General features: G+C 46.5%; 1 protein-coding gene and 2 non-coding genes across 7 annotated transcripts in view; 2 read left to right on the forward strand and 1 right to left on the reverse strand.

Moving 5' to 3' along the window:
* Nucleotides 1-5299, forward strand: part of LOC140208372 (NACHT, LRR and PYD domains-containing protein 3-like) — a 65937-nt gene extending 60638 nt beyond the window's left edge. For 4 of the 5 annotated variants that reach the window (XM_072277001.1, XM_072277003.1, XM_072277004.1 and 1 more), the window contains one exon: nt 2883-5298. The gene's annotated coding sequence lies outside the window, so the exon portion shown is untranslated. Of the gene's footprint in view, nt 1-2882 lie in introns of all 5 variants that reach the window. The other variant, XM_072277002.1, reaches the window with a different exon arrangement.
* A 10190-nt stretch (nt 5300-15489) lies between these two features.
* Nucleotides 15490-15578, reverse strand: trnar-ucg (transfer RNA arginine (anticodon UCG)). The gene is given in 2 exon segments: nt 15490-15525; nt 15542-15578. It is a non-coding gene; the product is annotated as a tRNA-Arg (tRNA).
* Nucleotides 15579-17208: 1630 nt separating this feature from the next.
* On the forward strand, nt 17209-17290 carry trnas-gcu (transfer RNA serine (anticodon GCU)). Its single transcript has one exon. It is a non-coding gene; the product is annotated as a tRNA-Ser (tRNA).
* Nucleotides 17291-21750: the final 4460 nt, after the last annotated feature.

Below are 21750 nucleotides of genomic sequence, written 5' to 3' on the forward strand. Positions count from 1 at the left end.
AAAGGTTGGGGACCGCTGCTATAACACACTCCCCGGGTCAGACAGAGTGAGGCTCCCTCCATACCGTCCCATCACACAGTCCCGGGATCAGACACAGAATGAAGCTCCCTCCACTCCGTCCCATCACAGAATCCCAATCACAGGATGAGAGACAGAGAATTCCCTGCACACCATCCCGCGATACACTCCCAGGGTCAGACCTGGAGAAAATCTCACTCCCAGCCGTCCTATTACAAAATTCTTGCATCAGACACAGAGTGAGAATCCCTCCACACCTTCACATCACACGCGCATAGTGTCAGTCATTGAGATAATCTCCCCTTGTACCATCCCATCTCCTGTGACCTGCTCCTTCTTCCAGCTGTCTGTGTATTTAAAGAGAAGGAATAATCAGACCCCTCTTAGGCCTGCAGGATGTTGTAGGGACCGGTGCTTGGAGCCCAGTTATTCCCAAACAGTGTCAACTATTTGGCTGAGGGACCAAATTCAACATTTCCCAGTCTGTTATTGACACAAAATGTATATTTATACATCGTTAATAATACAAAATGTATAGTTATATATTGATCGTGACATAAAATGTATATTTATAACTTTTTAATGATACAAAATGAATAGTTATATGTGGACAATGACACATAATTGTATAATTGATGTTCTGTGTGTTATCTGAATGTACTTGCCTGTGATTCTGCTGCAAGTCAGTGCTTCTCTGTGCCTGTACCTTCCCGTATTGTGCTCTTGTCAATAAATTCAACAGGACCTGAGATAACACAGAGAGATTTGAGCAGAGATGATCATAAGACCATACGACCATAAGACAGAGGCGCAGAATTCGGCCACCCGGCCCATCGAGTCTGCTCCACCATTCAATTATGGCTAATCCTTTTTTTCTCCTCCTCAACCCCAGTCCCCAGCCTTCGCCCCGTAACCTTTGATGCCATGTCCAATCAAGAAACTATCAAACTCTGCCTTAAATACACCCAACGACCTGGCCTCCAGAACTGCACGTGGCAACAAATTCCACAAAATCACCACCCTTTGTCTGAAGAAAATTCTCCGCTTCTCTGCTTTGAAAGAGCGCCCCTCTATCTTGAGTCTGTGCCCTTTTGTCCTCGTCTCTCCCACCATGGGAAACATCCTTTCCACATTTACTCTGTCTAGGCCTTTCAACATTTGAATGGTTTCAATGAGACCCCCCTTCATCCTTTTGAATTCCAGCGAGTACAGACCCAAAGCCATTAAACGTTCGTTATATGATAACCCTTTCTTTCCTGGAATCCTCCTTGTGAACCTTCTCTGGACCATCTCCTTGGTACCTCGGTAGGTCAAATGTAAAGGGACAGTACACTCTGTTACGTTCTCCGTAACGGGTTAAAGAACCAGTAGAAATGGAAAACACCTGGAGTCTGGTATTGCTGTTAACTAAAGCTATTTTATCAGCAACTACGCAATACAGTACTATAAAATCAGATACATCAATCAGGTTAGCAAAGTTCATGCATATATAAGTGTGGAAATATAAAAAAGCCAAGCTTCTTCAAGCTTAGGAGGTGATGGATACAGTTTTACGATGATAGGTAAATGAAGTCAGTTCAGTTCGTGTTATTGAGTTGAGTACTCTTGGAGAGAGAGAGGTGTCGTGGTCGTCCGTGTAAGCCGATGCCGTATCTTCAAGCTGTCCTCCAAAATCCGTCTAAAGTCACCGAATGTGACCACATAAAAGGGAACCGTCTTCAGTGATAAAGTTACCTACCCAGGCGAGGGTTGGACACACTGACAACTTTCCCCTAGTCACCCCTTTGCACACTGCAAGAGCCACTGATCGATTCTCCCGATCGATCCTCCAAAACCCACCCTTCTGTGGGCACACAAAACTCGTCCAGTGTCCGAATGTGTGTGTGTCTGTCTAACAACCAGCTGCCCTTGTATTTATCCAAGCATGCTGAGCACCAACTGTCCATCAAATAACACCACCCTCAGTCACCATGGCGACTCACGAGCTGCTCGTTGCTCTCTCTCTCTCTCCGAATCAGTTGCCCCTCTCTCTCTTGTTAAGAGATAACTCAGGATATCGTCACAACTGTCATATGCAAGACACTGAGCCATGTTGATGAGCAGGCGGATATTGGAGTCCAAGTTCACAGCCCCCTGAATGTGGTTACAGAGATTGACAGGGTGGTTCAGAAGGCAAATGGCATGGTTGACTTTACTAGTCGAGACACTGAGTTAAAAGACCAGGAAGTTGCGTTGCATCTTTATAAAACTCTATAGCAGTGTGTACAATTAATTCAGTGTCTGTGTGTTGTTGCAGCGGCCATAGTCTGAACGGACAGAGTAAGAGTGGTGATCTTGAGGCTTTATCTCTTCGAGGCTTCAGCGAAGAGAAACTTCAGTCAGTGAAAGAAAAATAAATAAAATCTCGCGATAAACTACATCTGCTCAGTGAGGACAGCAGAGATGCCAGGCAGGACAGATCACGCACTCCCAGGTCAGAAACAGAGTGAATGTCCCTCGATGCAGTCCCTTCACGCACTCCTGGATCAGACACAGAGTGAATACTCTCCCAGAGTCAGACATTAAGAAAATCTAACTCCGATTTGTCCCATTGTAAAATTCCTGTGTCAGACACAGAGTAAAGCTCCCTCCACACCATCCCATCACATACTCCCGGGATCAATAACAGAGTGAAACTCGCTCAACACAGTCCAATTACACACTCCCTGGATCAGACACACAGTGAAGCACCATCGCATCGTTCTATCACACACTTCCCAGATCTGTCAAAGTGTGAAGCTTACTTCACACCGTCCCGTCACAGACTCCCCGGATCAGACAGAAAATGATTCAAAATGTTTCTGTGTCAAAATTTCCGTCCACAGCGTCCCATCACACAGTCCACGGATCAAATATAGAGTGAAGCGCCGTTTAACCGAGGGAGGCGAAGATGGCGGCGCGACGGCAGCACGCGTGGCCTCTCCGGTGAATGAATTATATCTGTAATCTGTCAAGGAGGGGACCGTGCACAATTCAGTTTTGATGGAGACGCACGTGAGAGTAGGGAGGAACATTTAAAAAACTTCAGAAATGCCCGCTTCGCTGCCGCTGCTACTGTGTGGTACCCGGAATCTCCGGAGCAGAAGGCCCCGAAATCCTTGGCTTTGCATGCTTCAGCGGCCCAGGTGAGGTCGAAGTCGCTTGGCAGAGGATGGCGCTCGGGAGGCTGTATCGGAGTGGCTGGTCAGAGGCTCGAAGTTCCCGGACGGACGGACTGAGTGTCGACTGTGGTCGGCTGCTTCCAAGGCATCGGCAAGCCTCCCTTTGCCGCCTGCTATCGGGGACTGGGGAGTCAATCGACTCGGGGACTTTGAGACTATTTTTACCGTGCCCATGGTTTGTTCTTCATCAAATTATGGTATTGGTTTACACTGCTGTAACTATTTGTTCTAGTTATGTGGTTCTGTCAGTGTTAGTCTTTGGTTTGTCCTGTTTTCTGTGATATCACTCCGGAGAAACATTGTATCATTTCTTAATGCATATTTGCATTTCTAAGTGACAATAAAAGAGGAATGAGTGTTCTCATAATCTAATCTAACCCGTCTCATCACACACTCCGAGTATCAGTCACAACGTGCAGCTCCCTCCACACTGTCGGATCAAGCACTCACAGGGTCAGACACCGAGAATGCCCTCCACACCATCCCGTGATACACTCCCAGGGTCAGACATTGAGAATATCTCACTCCGGCCTCTGCCATTACAAAATTCCTGTGTCAGACACAGAGCGAGCCTCCTTCCACAACGTCACATCACACAGTCACAGGGTCAGACTTTGAGCGAATCTCACTCCGGTCTGACACTTACAAAATTTCTGTGTCAGACATAGACTGTAGCTCCCTCCACAACATCCCATCACACAGTTCCCCGATTGTACACGGAGATAATCGCCTTCCACGCCACGCAACCTCCATTCACTGAATCAGACACGACGTTAACCTCCCTCCGCACTGTCCCATCAAACACTCCCTGGATCAGACACAGAGTGAAGCTCCCTACACACCGTCCCATCACTAAATTACTGTGTCAGACACAGAGTGAGGCTTCCTGCACACCGTCACATCACATACCCACAGGGTCAGACATACAAAGAATCTCACACCGCACCACCCTACCTCACACTCTGCGGATCAGACACAGGGTAAAGTTCCCTCTCCACTGTCCCACCACACATTCCCAGATCAGACACAGTGTGAAGCTCCCTCCCCACTATCCCATCACACATTCCCAGGGTCAAACACACAGTGAAGCTCCGTCTGCACTATCGGATCACACATTCACAGGGACAGACACAAAGCGAAGCTCCCTCCACATCGACCCATCAGACACAGAGAAAAGCTCCCTCCACACCGTCACATCACACACTTTCCGGATCTAGCACAGAATGTAGCTCCCTCCACATCGTCTCTTCACACACTGTACAGATCAGACACAGAGAGAAGTTCCCTCCGCACTGTCCCATCACACTCCCAAGTGAGACACAGAGTAAAGCTCCCTTGACACAATCCAATCACACACGCCCCGGATCAGAAGCAGACAGACACAGATTTAAGATCCCTCCACACGGTCCCATCATACACTTCCAGGCTCATACACAGAGTGAACCTCACTCCACACCATCCCATCACACACTCCCCAGATCAGACACAGACTGAAGCTCCCTCCAAACCGATGGATCATGCAATCACAGGGTGAGAGCCAGTGAATTTCCTGCACACCATTCCACGATACACTCCCAGAGTCAGACCTTGAGAAAATCTCACTCCGGACCGTCCCGTTATAAAATTTTTGTGTCAGGCACAGAGTGAGGATCCCTCCACAGCCTCACATCACACACGCACAGTGCCAGTCATGGAGATAATCTCCTTCTGCACCATCCCATCTCCTGTGGCCTGCTCCTTTCTCCTGTTGTCTGTGTGTTTAAAGAAAAGGAATAATCAGGGCCTTCTTCGATCTGCAGGATGTCCCAGTGGTTGTTGTAGGGACCGGTGTTTGGAGCCCAGTTGTTCCCAAACTGTGTCAAGTATTAAGCTGAGGGGCCTAATTCAACATTTCCAAGTCTGTTATTGACACAAAATGTATATTAATATATTAATCATAACACAAATATATTTATATATTGATTACGACACAAATGTATATTTATCTATTGTAAATTATGTAAAACCTATATTCGCATATTGTTACTGACATGTGTTGCCGCTCATCCCCTGTTGTTCTGGTCCTATTAACAGGATGTGTAAAACATATTTCTATATTGTTACTGACAGAGAATTGTATAATTTATGCTCCGTGTGTTATCTGAATCTACTTGCCTGTGATACCACTGCAGGTCAGTGTTTCTCGTAACTGTGCCTTCCCGAACTTGCGCACTTGGCAACAAATTCAACAGGACCTGAGAAAACTCAGTGAGCTTTGAGCAGTAATGATCATAAGACCATAAGACAATAAGATCATAAGACATAGGAGCAGAATTAGGCAACCCGGCCCATCGTGTCTGCTCCACCTTTCAATCACGGCTTAACTTTTTTTGCTCTCCTGCTCAACCCCAGTTCCCAGGCTTCTCCCCGTAACCTTTCATGCCATGACCAATCAAGAGCCTATCAACCTCTGCCTTAAATACACCCAATGACTAGCTGCATGAGACAACAAATTCCATCAATTCACCACCCTTTGGCTAAAGAAATCTATCCGCAACTCTGTTTTAAAAAGGCTCCCCTCTAACCTGAGTCTATGCCCTTTTGACCGAGACTCTCCCACCATGTGAAACATTCTTTCCACATCTACTCTGTCTAGGTCTTTCAACATTCGAATGGTTTCAATGAGATCCCCCTCATCCTTCTGAATTCCAGCGAGTACAGACCCAGAGCTATCAAATGTTCATCGTGTGATAACCCTTTTGTTCCTGGAATCATCCATGTGAACCTGCTCTGGACTCTCCCCTTGGCACCACGGTAGGTCAAATGTAAAGAGATGGTACACTGTTAAATACAAGACCCATAACAGTGTTGATGATCAGAGGGATATTGGAGTCCAAGTTCACAGATCCCTGAATGCGGCTACGGAGGTTGACAGGGTGGTTCAGAAGGCAAATTCCATGGCTACGTTTATTAGTCGAGGCACTGAGTTAAAAAGCCAGGAAGTTACGTTACAACTTTATAAAACTCTATAGCAGTCTGTACAATTAATTCAGTGTCTGTGTATTGCCGCAGTGGCCATAGTCTGAGTGGACAGAGTGAGATGGTGATCTTGAGGTTTTAGCTCTTCGAGGCTTCAGCAAGGAGAAACTTCAGTCAGGGAAATAAAAGAGATAAATACATAATTAAAATCTCGTGGTAAACTACATCTGCTCAGTTAGGACAGCGGAGATGCCAGGCAGGACAGTTGAATGCTCCTCTTTAGGGATGCGGGTAGGCAGGGAGACCTCCAGCGTCCCTGACCACCACAACTGCGAGAGATGCATCCAGCTGCAGCTTCTAACAAACCGCGTTAAGGTGTTGGAGCTAGAACGGGATGAACTCCGGATCATTCGGGAGGCTGAGGGGTAATAGATAGGACACATAGAGAGGTAGTTACACCCAAGGTGCAGGACACAGGAGACTGTGTGACCATCAGGAAGGGGAAAGGGGTTAGGGAGCCAGTGCAGAGTATCCCTGTGCACAACCCCCTCACCACTTTGGATGCTGTTGTGGGGTGGGGACCGAACAGAGAAAAGTCACAGTATTGCAGATTCCTGCATATCAACCACTGATGAAACTAGTGAACCGAGTTCAGAGGGAGATAAAGTCCTGACCACAGGAAAGGACCTCAGCATTTCAGGACTGCTTTGAAAACACGGACTGGATCATCTTCCGAGAGGCGGCTGCCTTTTACTGCCACACTAAATCATTGAATATGCGAGGCCTCTGATGTGCATTGAGAACGTCGCCATTCTTAACAGTATCTACGTGAGAACAAATCTTGACTGATGGCTGGCGAACAGAAGTCGGAGCACGGTTGAGAGATCGGGATGCTGCCGTCATATCGGCGGAGTAAGACAGCTCTCAGGTCTTTACTGCTCAGTTTGATACACAGAACGACGTTCCGGGAACGAAGGCCCCGCACACACCCAAGAAGGCACGCTGGCCTGTTGATATGAAATGGGGTGAAGAGCAATGGGAGTGGCGGGGGTCGGGTGAAGGAATGGGGAATGGGGATCACGGTCAGATCAACCAGCTCCTTACTGAACAACTGCTGCTGCGTGTTCACATATTTTTATTCATATGTTCACATGAAATGTTTAGATTGGTATCGTTCAGCACAGACAAGGTGGGACAAAGTACATTTCCTGTGTGTATCCTTCTATGTTCAGTGATACTGACGAATTAAGTTAATATTTGCCTTCATCTTTCTTTATAATGAAGTTTTAAATAGTAGAGCAGAAAAATGAATTATGCCACATTCATGGAAATATATCAAAGTTCCCAAATTGTGTGAAATATTATCTCAAGTCAAGCGTGGGAATCGAAACTCTTTGGAGTCGCGGTGGAGGAGACGCGCTCGCTGAATTGGGTGACTCTAAGGCCAGAGGGCCCAGCCTCGGGATAGAGGGGCGTCCTTCTAGAACGGAGACGAGGAGTAAATTCTTCAAGCAGAGGATGCTGAGTCTAGGAATTTGTTGCCTCAAGTAGTTGTAGAGGCCGTCTTTATGTGTATTTAGGGCCCAGGCTGATAGATTCCTGATTGATCCGGGCTTGAAGGGATACAGGGAGAAGGCCGAGGAATGGGACTGAGAGGAAAATTGTGTCTTCTACAGTGAAGTGGCGAAGCAAAGCCAATAGGCATAAAAGCCCAATTACTCTCCTATATCTCATAGTCTTATGGTCCTGATATAGGTGAAACATAGACAGGAATGCGGATGTTGTGGCAGCAGGCAAAAAAACCATAGAAAACATAGAAAAACATCGAAAATGGGTGCAGGAGTAGGCCATTCGGCCCTTCGAGCCTGCACCGCCATTCAGTATGATCATGGCTGATCATCCAACTCAGAACTCTGTACCAGCCTTCCCTCCATACCCCCTGATCCCATTAGCCACAAGGGCCATATCTAACTCCCTCTTAAATATAGCCAATGAACTGGCCTCACAGTTTCCTGTGTCAGAGAATTCCACAGATTCACCACTCTCTGTGTGAAGAAGTTTTTCCTCATCTCGGTCCTAAAAGGCTTCCCCTTTATCCTCAAACTGTGACCCCTCGTTCCGGACTTTCCCAAAATCGGGAACAATCTTCCTGCATCTAGCCTGTCGAATCCCTTTAGGATTTTATACGTTTCAATAAGATCCCCCCCCCCCCCCACCAATCTTCTAAATTCCAACGAGTATAAGCCTAGTTCATCCAGTCTTTCATCATATGAAACTCCTGCCATCCCAGGAATCAATCTAGTGAACCATCTTTTTACTCCCTCTATGGCAAGGATGTCTTTCCTCAAATTAGGGGACCAAAACTGCACACAATACTCCAGGTGTGGTCTCACCAAGGCCTTGTACAACTGCAGTAGTACCTCCCTGCTCCTGTACTCGAATCCTCTCGCTATAAATGCCAGCATACCATTCGCCTTTTTCACCGCCTGCTGTACCTGCATGCCCACTTTCAATGACTGGTGTATAATGACACCCAGGTCTCGTTGCACCTCCCCTTTTCCTAATCGGCCACCATTCAGATAATAATCTGTTTTCCTATTTTTGCCACCAAAGTGGATAACTTCACATTTATCCACATTAAATTGCATCTGCCAGGTATTTGCCCACTCACCCAACCTATCCAAGTCACCCTGCATCCTCTTAGCATCCTCCTCACAGCTAACACTGCCGCCCGGCTTCGTGTCATCCGCAAACTTGGAGATGCTGCATTTAATTCCCTCATCCAAGTCATTAATATATATTGTAAACAATTGGGGCCCCAGCACTGAGCCTTGCGGTACCCCACTAGTCACTGCCTGCCATTCTGAAAAGGTCCCGTTTATTCCCACTCTTTGCTTCCTGTCTGCCAACCAATTCTCTATCCACATCAATACCTTACCCCCAATACGGTGTGCATTAAGTTTGCACACTAATTTCCTGTGTGGGACCTTGTCAAAAGCCTTTTGAAAATCCAAATATACCACATCCACTGGTTCTCCCCTATCCACTCGACTAGTTACATCCTCAAAAAATTCTATGAGTTTCGTCAGACATGATGTTCCTTTCACAAATCCATGCTGACTTTGTCCGATGATTTCACCGCTTTCCAAATGTGCTGTTATCACATCTTTGATAACTGACTCTAGCATTTTCCCCACCACCGATGTTAGGCTAACCGGTCTATAATACTCCAGTTTCTCTCTCCCTCCTTTTTTTAAAAAGTGGGGTTACATTAGCCACCCTTCAATCCTCAGGAACTAGTCCAGAATCTAAAGGGTAAAGGTTAATACACAGAATAAGTTACAATTAGTGCTATAGATTATTGTTAAGAAATATTCTAATTCCCTGACCGGGAAGCGAACCCCGTCCGCGGTCGTGAGAGCGCCGAATCCTAACCACTACATCACCAGGAAAACTACGGAAGCATTGTACACAACTATAGGTAACCAGCGAATGAGCAAATATTAAATAACATATATCCATAAATTATACTAATGAACAAATAAGTGATAAATATTGCGTTTTTGAGCTGTACCGTCATTGGACGTTTGCTATCGGCTGTGGAATCGATTAAGTGATAGAGTGAGCGATGTTACCCACTCCGGTTCAGTTTCCTGATGGTTGAGAGGGAATCAGTGTTCGTGCCCCAGTTGTGGGCATCTTAACCTTTTAGTTCCCTCACCACCACCACCCACCGCCACCAGATGGCAGCAGCGAGAGGAGAGCACGACCTGGATGGTCGGGGACCTAAGTGATTGATGCTGTTTCCTGCATCAGCGCTCCCTGTAGATGTACTGGTGGTTGTGATGAAATAGCCCATATAATTATGATTATGATTATGAGGACGCAGCCCCCTTTTTATTATTATTTAGTAATACATGGATTAAGGAATGATACAATGTTTTCCAAGAATGATATCAAGAAAACACACGACAAACCGGCTTAAAAACTAACAAAAAACACATAATTATAACATATAATTACAACAGTGCAAACAATGCTGTAATTTGATAAGAACGGACCATGGAACAGTAAAAGTCTGAAAGTCTCTCGAAAGTCCCATCATCTCACGCAGACGGTGAACCTCCAGCGCCGCCAACTTGCCGATGCAGCATCCTGGAAGCATCCGACCACAGTCCGACTCCGAATCCGTCCGAAAACTCCGAGTCTCCGACGACCTCTTCGACACCGAGCACCGACCACCATCTCTGCCGAGCGCTTCGATCCCGGCCCCGGCAACAGTCGATAAGCAAATCCGAGGTTTTGGAGCCTTCGTCTCTGGAGATTCTCGATCGCACAGCAGCAGCGGCAGCGAAGCAGGCATTTCAGAAGTTACTGCAGGTGTTCCTCTGCGCTTCTCACGTCTGTCTCCATCAAATCCGGATTGTGCAAGGCCCCCTAGTTACACATAATCGATATTCTTCTCCTCCCTCTACTACACTACTGTATGTGCACTTTTGCGTTTAAAGGCATTGACGATTCTATACCAGGTCGCGATGCAATTGCAAATACACTCATCACTGCACCTCCATAGAAGGCTGTCGAACCATGAGATGAAATGCCTAAACTTCGTAAACATCTGAGAAAGTAGAGAAGCTGTCGTGCCTTCTTTCTAAAGACACCTATGTGCTAGACCCAGGACATATCTTCTGATACGATAACTCCATAGAATTCAAAGTTACTGACCCTCTCTATTTCTGATACCCGAATGAGGAGTATTTGACGGACCTCCGGTCACCCTTTTCTGTAGTCAATAATCAGCTCTTTACTTTTGCCGACGGTTAATAAGAGGTTTCTGTCGTGGCGCGATTCAGGCAGACTTTCAATCTCCCTGCTATACACCGATTCACCCTAACTTTTCATATGAGAAACAACAGAGGTACCTTCAGCTGACTCAAATGTGGTATCGGGGTTGTACCTAGCCTCCGTCACAGTTATAAAGCAAGTAGAGCAGGGGCTGAGACTTTTGGTGGATCTGTGCTGATGATGATTGTGGAGCAGATGTTGTTACCAACCAGAGCTGACTGGGTTCGCCAAGTGAGGAAATCGAGAATCCTCACAAGGAGTTATTGAAGCATAAATCTTGGAGATTATTGATTAGTTCTGAAGGAATGATAGTGTTCAACCCAGAGATCCAGTGAGTGAAATGCGTCATGATGCATCATCCCGGGAATATCCAGACAGTCAAGATTGAGCTGGTGGAAAAGTTACCGGAGAATTTTCAGGTGTTAGGATCTGTCAGCATTTAAACAGGCAGAGGCTATATAATCACGTAGTTCCTAAATTTGTAAATGACATCAGTATTGGTGGTGTCGTGCACAATGAAGAGGATTGGCTAAGTTTACAAAGAGAGCGAGACCAACTTAAAAAGGGACCAAGGAATGGCAGGTGGAAGTTAACTTGACCAGACGCTGCGCTTTGTAGAGTTAAGGCAGGGCAGTTCTTGCATAGTGAACGGCAGGGTGCTGGAAATTTTGTAGGATTGGATAAACCAAGCTTACTCGCTGAAACTGGTTATACACGTTGACAAGGCACAGTAAGGATGCTATCAGACTAGAAAGCATACCGGAAACGTTTCATGGGAATGTTACTTAGAACACTCGGTTTGAACTATAAGGAGAGGTTGTGTAAGCTGAGAGATTTCTTCCTGCTGCATAAGACGCAGTGGGGTGACATTAACGAGGTGTAGAATATCATTAGGGTCACAGACAGGAGTCAATATGGTTGTTCTGACACGTCTAGCGTGATAGTGAAACGGATAGTGTTTGTCGCTCTCAATTTCAGCTTCCACCGAGGCTGGCAGTCTCGCGAAAAGGAGAGCTGAAGGTGTAAACCTCTCCCTCGCCAACAGTAAGCCTCGTGTAGTGCCTGGTCGCTGGCGACACACGGAAGCTGAACTCCTTTCGGACTCAGGCTGAACGACAGAGGACAGGGAAGGAGGTCTGGCCCCTGCAGACGTAGCACGTCGGCTCACCGACGTGTAGACACGCCCTGGTGCTCGTGAACCGGATCTCCAGCTGTGGGTAAATAACCCCACTGCCCTGTGGTAAGCCTCGGGAGGGACGAACGCTACGGGATTAGACATTGACAGCAAATCCGGAAGGGAGCTCCTAAGGTGGCTGAACGTCGCAGAACGCCTTTCTGGCAGCTTCTGCAGCCAAGCTGGTGACAAACGTATCGCTTCATAAGGTTTCTTTTGGACTACAATGGTGAGGCCGAAAGAGGGTGGGGAGGGCGCACCTTGACAACTGGGCAGCTGAAGATCTCCATACCTTCCGCCCATGCTCGTGATGATGATCACTCACTGTCCCTCCAAGGCACACGGATGTCAACCACCATCACAATTAAATGGCGGCCAGAATACCCGCTCAGCCAGTTTACTGATGCCTTCATCAAAACCCAGACCCCACCCCGACAGTGACCGCCAAGGACGCGCTGGGAAAGCTTTACAGTATCACCGGCTGTTCAGCAGCATCCGGGCGATCTATTCATAGATGCAGGAGTCTTCTATCACGCTAACGTGCGGGTCATATTAGGTATCAAGACGGCACAGACGGTCAATGCGAAAAAGAAAAATCAGCAACATCTTTCTGATAACGGTATACAGCTGGGCAGCAGGGGCGGTATTGCTCACGAGGAAACTGTATCAGTGACTGCCGACTGTACCAGTGTGGTCTCCCTACCGAGCCTCTCAAGGAAATGTTATACACGCTTCGAGGGATGCAAGAAAACACCTTCCCGGTGAGCAGCCACTGTCGGTAGCAGCGACAGAGACGATATCAAATCTGCAGCGAGCCAGTCCCCGTCAACATAACGCCTTCCCGGTGAGCAGCCACTGTCGGTAGCAGCGGCACATGAGAAGGACTCCGCAGAAGGCAAACTCACATCAACATAATGTCTGACAGGTTGGCAGCCGCCGTCTGCAGCAGCGGTAGACATGGGAACGACTCTGCACGGAGCCAGTCTCCGTAAGGCTGCCGGATCAGTCAAACTCCCAGGCCGGCTGCTCAGGCTGTGTGCACGCCAGAGCACTGACGTCTCCATGGACATCTTCAATATTTTACAAGCTGCCGTCCCCATATTCATCAAATCAACCACTATGCGATGTCTGTATTCATTTTGTGCGGACTACAATATTAAATGCTGTGGTTTAATATCAGGTGTTATGAGCAATTTCGGTCACCTTATCTAATGAAGGATGCACTGGCATTTGAGAGGGTCCTGGGGAAGCACACGACAATGCTCCCGAAGTTGAAGTGTTAACGTGTGAGAAACGTTTGATATATGTGGGTGCACGTTATTGAAAACTATAGAATATTGAAAGGCCGTGAGAGAGTGGATATGGAGGGAATAATTCCTATAGTGGGTTGGGGGAGGGGGGGGTGGTGAGTCTCTAACCAGACGGCGCTGCCTCAGAACACATGGGCGTCCCTTCAGAAGAAAGATGAGGATGAAATTCTGCAATCAGAGTGGTGAATCCATGGAACCCATCGCTATGGACGGTTGTAGAGGCAGGGTAATTTGATTTTTATAAAGCAAGTGTTGATAGGTTTCTGATCAGTAAGTGCGCCAAAGGTCCCGGGCAGAAGGCAGGAAAATGGGGCTTGACGGGAATGATAAATCAGCAGCAATGTATCACCCCACCCCCACGTTTCAGCAAAAAGCATCAGCCCCTACCACCCACCAAATCAATGGCAAAGTCCCCAGAGAACTTACGTTGAATGATATTGATGTTTCTATACCAAGCCACGGTGCTGCCATTCAATACGTTCTGTATCTATAGAACTTTGTCACGCTTTTAGACCTCATGCCGAATCTCTGCAGAGTCCTAAGAAACCAGAGTCACCGCCGTGCTCTCTTCGCAATTGCACTTGATGGGTCCAGGGCAGATCCCCAGAAATAGTAACATCAGGAATTTAAAGTTGCTCACCCCCTCTGATCCTCCGAAACCTCTGGTGTCTCCTTCCTTAGCCTTGGTTGCATTGAGTGAGACGTTTAAGGGCAGGGTGGAAGTTGGAGGCAAAGTGGGTGAAAATGTCGAAGTCAGCGCGAGTGCATGAAGCGGCAACAATACATTCGTTGACGTAGCGGTGGAAGAGATAGGGTGCATTACCGATGCGAGTATTGGTAAATGGACTGTTTTACTCAGCCAACGAACAGGAAGGCATATTTGGGGCCTATGCGAGTGCCCATGGCTACACATTGAATTTGGAATAAGTGGGCGCAGCCGAAGGAGAAACTGTTGTGGTGGGGACCGGTTCTGCCAGTCGGAGGATGGTGGTGCTGGAGGGGAAGTGGTTGGTTCTTTCCTTGAGAAATGTGGAGAAATTTAAGGCCCTCTTGATGGGGTCTGGAAATCCCTAGAGAAAATGAGACGGCCAGGGCCAGGGAATTGAAAGTTAGTGAGTAGATGGAGAGCACGGGAAGGGTCGGGAATGCCGGTGGGAAGGGACTGAAGGACGGGGCATAGGATGGACTGGAGCTATTAACACAGGATCAGTGGGGTAGCAGCGGGCAGAGACAATGGGCCTACCCGGACAATCAGGCTTGTGATTCCAGTAGGAGGTAGAAGAGAGCAGTTCAGGGCAATGGAACCATGAGTTTTCCACAGGGAATGGAGGTTCTTCAGAGTTGACGATGTCAGCGATGATGTCAGAGACGGTTCTCTGATGGTCTGCTGTCCAGGCTTCTTCAAGGTGTAGTCATGAGAGTTACCGCCTAGTCTCACCAAGGCAGAGATCAGACCACCACTCTACAACAGCAACCATTTTGTCTGCAGGCTCGATGGTACGTTTGGGTGTGGTGTTTAGGGAATGGGGGAGTAGTGCATTCGGAGGGGGTAAGGGTCGAGGAGAAGTGAGGATTCCTGACGTTGAGGCGGTTGATGTCTAGTCGGCAATTAGTGATGAGAAGATCCAGATCAGGCAGAGAATCAATGCGCTGTGTCAGAGAAGAGGAGGAGGGCTGGAGACAGGAGAATGCACCGTCAGTGCTGGGTGGTGAATTCTGGCCGAAAAAGTGGGCTCGAAGACGGAGATGAATGTGAAATAAACTTCACCTTCCCAGCAGCAGCTCATCCCGGAGGTCTGAGAAGCTGTAGCGAATTGTTTACGAAAGTGTTTGCAGAAATATATGTTATATGTTACGTAAAACGAACACGTGGCGTTACATTTTACACTAGGGTAGTGTACTCCGATTAATCCCCACGCGAAATTGAGACATCCATGCTGAGAGTGAAAGACAGAATGGAAAGAAAACCGCCAGTTTGTCAAAACGACCGTGGCAGGACTCGAACCTGCAATCTTCTGATGACTTCCAATCAAGCACCGAAGTCAGACGCCTTATCCATTAGGCCACACGGCCGTGTCCTCTAAGATAGGCCAAGGAACGAAAATGGGAAATGCTGACTGCTGCAAGGAGTTTCCATGTATAGAATGTTTTCCTGACCTGGTTAAAAGTACTGGCACACAGTGATTTCATCCCAGGTGAACATTCAACCTTTGTTGTTAATATCTTCCTAATAATTCCTACTTTGGGCTGTTCATTTAAATTCAATATTCTGTCACGCAGAAAGGAATTCTCCAAGGCACAAGTCACGGTCTTTTGTAGCGGTGTTATATTCTGGGATTGGAATCAGTGAAAATGGTCCACCATATTCAATACATTATTCATAGAGTGAGCTCGAATACTTTTTAGATATATCAGCCGTTCGATTGATATTCCAGAGCCGGGCAGCCATGTGTATGTGTCGGGTAAGCTTTCGGGTGATCGGATCTGCGGTTGCGCACAGCCGGGCGTGCCGTCATCGTGTCCGTAATGTGGTAGCTTTCAGGTTATTGCATTTGTCGAATACACGGAAAGTCGTTATTCTCGAACCAGATGGCAAATTTCAATAATATCTGTTTACTTGAAACCGAGTAATATGACAAGAATTTAATTTAACATAAATTTATCTCATTGTACAACTTGTAATGGGATCCTGAATTACCCCTATGAACTGTTGTTTTGAAAAGAGAGAGAGAGAGCGTTATTTAACACCGACTTGTTTGTAAAAGAGAGAGTGAGGCGAAGACTAACGGTGGGACTGTCACTTTAAGGAACAAGAAAGAACTGCTTAACTGTTGGATTTCTGCTGAAGTGGAGATAGCACCGAGCAGCTCGTATGTTGCTATAGTGACCGAAGGCGGTGTTATTTAATAGACACTTGATCTAATGATTTTCGGCAGGTTGTTGACACTTCCTGCAAGGATTTTTGTCTGCTTACATTTCTTTCACAGAGAGAGGAAGGAGAGATTATTTGAATGGCAGGTGGTACCCAGTACGGTGAGATAAATAGGAGGTCAGATGATAAAGACATCAAGCACATGTTCTGGACAGTGAATGAGCACTGTTGTGCCCGGAGGAAAAGTGGGTTTTAGCGGATCAATTAGACGGATCGATCTGTCGTTTTTGCAGTGGAAAGAGAAAAAGGGTTGACTGGTGGGGTGTTGTCGATGTGTCCACCCTCGCCTGGGGGATAGCTCACCACAGAAAAGCGGTCCCCTTTGTAACAGTCAAAGTCTGTGACTGTTATATATAAAGTCATTGCTAACCTGTTTGATTGTCTACATTTATATTACTGTATTGCGTAGTTACTAATAAATATTATTAGTTTATAGCAATACCGGACTCCAAAGTGTTGGTTCTTTATTCCCGTCACTGGGTTCGTGACAAACTTAAAACACTCACAGGTTCTAGAGTTACAGAGAACGGAATCGATCCTTTTGCCACAGTACGTCCATAGCGTCTAAGGCGCCTACATTAGCTATTCCCATGTTTCCTGTGATTAGCACCAATCTCTCTGAACTCAGCTTTTCACGTCCTTGAATTCTGGTAAGCACGGCGAGCAAAATAAATCGACGTAGAATCTGAACATAAATATGTGTACCATAAGCAGAGTCTGTAAGTGTTCTGAAGAAATTCAAGACTTCCAGTTACAAGAGAGGGAAGAGCAGACGAGGTGGCCGAGAGGTTAAGGCGATGGACTGCTAATCCATTGTGCTCTGCACGCGTGGGTTCGAATCCCACCCTCGTCGCGAGGTGTTTGTCTGCGAGACCATCTTCGAATTGATCACTTTAAAAGTTCCGAGCCTTCACCTTTTGTCACAGGGACGCCGACAGGTTGGTGTGTTAGTCATGAAAAAACAATATTCACCATTAGTTCGTCACCAAATTTGGCCACAACACCACAAAATATAGGAACTGAATTCGGCTATTCGGCTCATCGATGTTTCTCCGCCAACCCATCATGGCTAATCTCAACCCAATTCTCCTGGCTTCTCCTCGTCACCTTGGTCAACCTTACTAATCGAGAAGCTGTCAACCTCCGCTTTAAATAAACCCCATAAGATGGGCTCCACAGTGAGCAAAAAATCCACAGATCCTTATCTTCCGCTGCAGGAGGTCCTCCTTATCCCTGTTTCAAAGGGACGCTCTTATCTGAGCCCTCTGGCCCCAGACTCTGCCACTTCAGGAAACACTCTCTCCATGTCCTTTTATCTCAGCCATTCAATATTCGATAGATGTCACTGAGATCCGAGGCTCGTCCATCTAAATTCAAGCGAGCTCAGGCCCAGGGTTGGAAAACGTTCCTCAAGTGTGACCTTTTCAATCCCGGGATCATTCTAGATATCAGCCTCCGATGTCAGCACATCCGTTTTAGATAAGGGACCGAAATGTTTACCATACTCCAGAGGCGGTCTCACTAAAACCTTGTAAAGGGTTAGCATTACATTCTTCCTTTTTGTTTTCCAGCTCTCTCGAAATGAATACTGACATTACATTTGTCTTCCTTACTATCGCCTCAAACTGTATGTAAACATGTCGGGAACCGTGCACGAGATCTCTGAACTCCCTTTACACATCTTTTTGTCTAAATTTATCCCCATTTAGATAATAGACTTTCTCCTCTTTGCGTCTACAAAGTACAATTCCATACATTTCCCGACAGTATAATTCATTGCCTATTCTTCTCATCTGTCCAAGTTCTTCTGCAAACTTTCTGCTTCCTCGGGACTACCTATCCTTTAAGCTAGATTTGGATTGTCCTCTAATTTGGCCGCAAAGCCACCAGTTTCATTATCAGGATTCATTGACATATGAGGTGAAAGTTTGCGATCGGAATACAGATTCGTCACCGGCAGGCAACCAGAAAATGTCCCCTTCATTATCAATGTTTTTCTCCACCCAGTCAGTCATTCGTCTCTCCATGGCGGTATATATGCTGCATTATCATTTTTAGCAGTCCCATATACTGCACTTTGTCAACAACGTTCCGAAAATCCAACTAAGCAATATCCAGTGACTTCACTCTGTTTATTCTGCCTGTTATTTCCTCGAGGAATTCCAAGCAATTTGTCAGGATAGATTACCCCCTGAGGAAACAATGCTGACTTTGCCCTATTTTATTGTGTGCCACGAAGTGCAGCGAAACTTCCTCCTTAATAATGGACTGCAACATCGTCGCAAACGCTGTGGTCGGGCTAACAGGCTGATATTCTCTTTTTTGCTTCACTCCCTTCTGAAAGAGAGAATGACGTTTCCAATTTCAAAACTATTCAAAAATACAGTGATTCTTGAAGGATCATTACAACTGCCTCCACAATATTTTGGGACAAGAAGATTGGCGTGAATGTCGGCAAAACCTGCGATGACGATTAGTTTCGCTTTTTGCCTCTCTCAGCGTCTGTCCCTTAATTTATTATCAAAGTGTACAGACTTTAAACAACCTTGAGATTCGTCTCCGTACAGGCAGCTACGAAGCGAAGAAACACAATAAAACTCATTAAAACAAAAGAAGACAGTCAGACATCCAGTGTACAGAGAGAGAAAAATATCGCACAAAAACAAAAGCACGAAAACAGTGTTCAGACAAAAGGTCACAAAGCCAGGCATCTCTGCAGCCGGACAAGAGGTCCACTAGTTGTCGGCCACAGTCTCAGGCCAGCACAGACACAAGCGAATCCCGCAGGGCAGCAAGCTGTGCCGAACAATCCCTTGCCTCCGGCTCCGAAAACAAGCCATTTCTATCTGACCTGTTTCTTAAATCGTCAAAACCCTGTGTCATTCCTCGCTCTCTGTTACTTCGATACGCCCTCGGGCTCGGGTTTCGTCGTTTCGATTCGGCCAGTACCCGACATAGACGTCGTCTGTATTTCCTCCTACAAGCATGACTTAGAGGGTGTTTCGAAGTTTGGTGTTAACTGGAAAGGAGGTGAGAGGGCGGGTGCAATGCGTAGATTTGGACTTGCGTACTGATAGACAGAAAGAGTAAATGAAAAGTCGGCACGTGGAGGTTAATGATGGAAAATGTGAGGGAAGAGGAATCAAGTAGAGTACATTACATGTAAGTGAAATTCAAAGGGAGTGAGATGTTCCTGCATGTGAGATTTAGAATAGTTAGTATGATGGTGCAAACAAGGCAGCAAATGGCGTAATGGTATTTATTACAACAGGGCTGGAGTTCGGAAACACAATTGTGCAGAGTATTAACACAGCCACACCTCGACCACTATGGACGGCTCTGAATCCCCTATTTAAGAGGGAATACGTTCATGTTGACAGTCCGGAAGATATTACCTCAGATAATTCCTGGGTCAAAGGCGTTGTCCTATCACTAATGGCTGAAGATTATAGAACGAGGATTTGAACCAGACAGAACTCCAGAGGACACAGCAGGGTGGATGTTGACAGGGAGGCAGAGCGATAAATAGCATAGAAATAGGCTCTTCAACCCATCGACTCCATGTAGCCATCAAGGACTATTTAAAACTAAATATGCCCCAGCCCTTTATATTCCCTTTGCATTCCCCTTGCTCTCATCCACATTCTACCGCTCACCTGCATTTAAAGGGACACATAAAATAAACCAAAATCACACATACATGTGAGATGTTGAGGAAACTGGAACATTCAGGTTAAATACCTGTGATCACGGGGATTTGGTGTAATCTCCACTTAGCCAGCACCCAAGGCATATGTTTCCATTTGCAACAGAGCTTTCAACAAGGGGACATAATGGGCTGATTTACCACTGAGGTACATCGCAATTTCTTCCCATAGAAAAGAGTGACTGTCTGGAATTCTCTACCTTAGAGGTTTGCTGAGATTAGATCACTGGCTGTACATAATAAAGAAGGGGATACATTTTTAAAGACTGGGAAATTTAGAACCATGTGGACCTGGAACAGGAGAGAAGTTGTGAGATGGTAAAGATCCATAGATAGCATCGGTTGTCAGGACAGCTTTTTGTTTAGATTATGAGAACACTCTGTCCTCTTTTATTGTCATTTAGAAATGCATACATGCATTAAGATATGATACAATGTTTCTCCGGAGTGATATCACAGAAAACAAGATAAACCAAAGACTAACACTGACAGAACCACATAATTATCACATATAGTTACAGCAGTGCAAAGCAATACCATAATTTGATGAAGAACAAACCATGGGCACGGTAAAAAAAAAAGGTCTCAAAGTCCCCGAGTCAATCGACTCCCGAGGTCCCGATAGCAGGCGGCAAAAGGGAGAAACACCCTGCCATAAACCTCCAGGCACCGTTAACTTGCTGATGCCGTGGAAGCTGCCGACCACAGCCGACACTGAGTCCGTCCGTCCGAAAACATCGAGCCTCCGACCAGCCCCTCCGATACAGCCTCCCGAGAGCCATCCTCTGCCGAGCACCTTCGACCTATCCCCAGCCGCTGAAACAAGCAAACCGAGGATTCGGGGCCTTCCGCTCAGGAGATTCTGTAACCACACAGTAGCAGCGGCAGCGAAGCGGGCATTTCAGAAGTTTTCGATATGTTCCTCCGCACTCTCACGTCTGTCTCCATCAAATCAGAATTGTGCACGGTCCCCTACTTGACAGATTATAGATTATCATTCACCAGAGAGGTCGCGCGCGCTGCCATCCCGCCGACATCTTCTCCTCCTTTTTTTGAGGGACTAAATAGAGTTCTTTGAGCCTGATAGAGTTCTTTGAGGAGGTGACCAGGCATATAGATGAGGGTAGTGCAGTGGATGTGATCTACATGGATTTTATTAAGGTATTTGACAAGGGTCCACACGGTAGGCTTATTCAGAAAGTCAGAAGCCATGGGATGCAGGGAAGTTTGGCCAGGTGGATTCAGAATTGGCTTGCCTGCAGAAGGCGGAGGGTCGTGCTGGAGCGAGTACATTCAGATTGGAGGGTTGTGACTAGTGGTGTCCCACAACGATCTGTTCTGGGACCTCTACCTTTCGTGATTTTTATTAACGTCCTGAATGTGGGGATAAAAGGGTGGGTTGGCAAGTTTGCAGACGACACAAATGTTGGTGGTGTTATAGATAGTGTAGAGGATTGTCGAAGATTGCAGAGAGACATTGATAGGATGCAGAAGTGGGCTGAGAAGAGGCAGATGGAGTTCAACACGGAGCAGTATGAGGTGGTACACTTTGGAAGGACAAACTCCAAGGCAGAATACAAAGTAAATGGCAGGATACTTCGTAGTGT

This window comes from Mobula birostris, chromosome 13 (assembly GCF_030028105.1).
Source record: "Mobula birostris isolate sMobBir1 chromosome 13, sMobBir1.hap1, whole genome shotgun sequence".
In the NCBI taxonomy this organism is placed as follows: Eukaryota; Metazoa; Chordata; class Chondrichthyes; order Myliobatiformes; family Myliobatidae; genus Mobula; species Mobula birostris.